Below are 729 nucleotides of genomic sequence, written 5' to 3' on the forward strand. Positions count from 1 at the left end.
CTCTCTCTCTCTTGCTCTCTCTCATACTCTCTTGATCTCTAATATTACTCGCTGTTTGTTCAGAACAATTTGGAAGACTGTGCAGTCTTTACTATATATAACAGGCCTCCATCCAGAGTCACAAATTTTCCATGAAAAGTGTGGAACTGTGCATAAATGGCTATGTCACTGTGGTAAAACTTGCTATAATTGGGGTCAAGACTTGTGTGGATGTTATATTTTAGCTGTATTTACAACTTTTGACAATGTGCTAGTAGTCCCAGTCACCGCAGCCTGACAAAAGGCTTCAATGAGCCCTACAGATTTCTTCTCCCCTCAACCAAAATCAGTAAAAAACAACCTCTTTTAGGCTTTACTGTCTGCATCCTCAGAATATTACAAGGCCCCAACCCTGACTCTATAGTTACTTCTTTACTTTCCTCCCCTCTTTACAAACCTGACATGCTTTGCTTTTGTTGACTTAGTACGTGGCTTTGAGGCTTTATTAAGTCTGGAAAGGTAGACTCTGGCCCTTTGGGGAGCCCTGAGTATCTCTTCTCCTTTCCCTCACAATATGTTCTTCTTTTTCCTCCTCTGAAACCTGCTCTGCTGTAAAGGGAAACTTTGTATCATCACAAGCATGCCCAGTATATACAAATGAACAAGTAAATGTAAATGAGCATGTTGCTGGCACCTAGAGCTCTCTGCTCATTTTCTGGACTTTTGCTAGCTCTAAGGCTTTTATTCGAA

General features: G+C 41.0%; 1 protein-coding gene across 1 annotated transcript in view; it reads left to right on the top strand.

Annotated features, from left to right (window-relative positions):
* celsr3 (cadherin, EGF LAG seven-pass G-type receptor 3) overlaps positions 1 to 729 on the top strand; it is a 98,261-nt gene that overhangs the window by 74,299 nt on the left and 23,233 nt on the right. The window lies entirely within an intron of this gene.

Source organism: Morone saxatilis, unplaced genomic scaffold (genome assembly GCF_004916995.1).
Source record: "Morone saxatilis isolate NCDOM2014 unplaced genomic scaffold, NCSU_SB_2.0 Contig15, whole genome shotgun sequence".
In the NCBI taxonomy this organism is placed as follows: Eukaryota; Metazoa; Chordata; class Actinopteri; family Moronidae; genus Morone; species Morone saxatilis.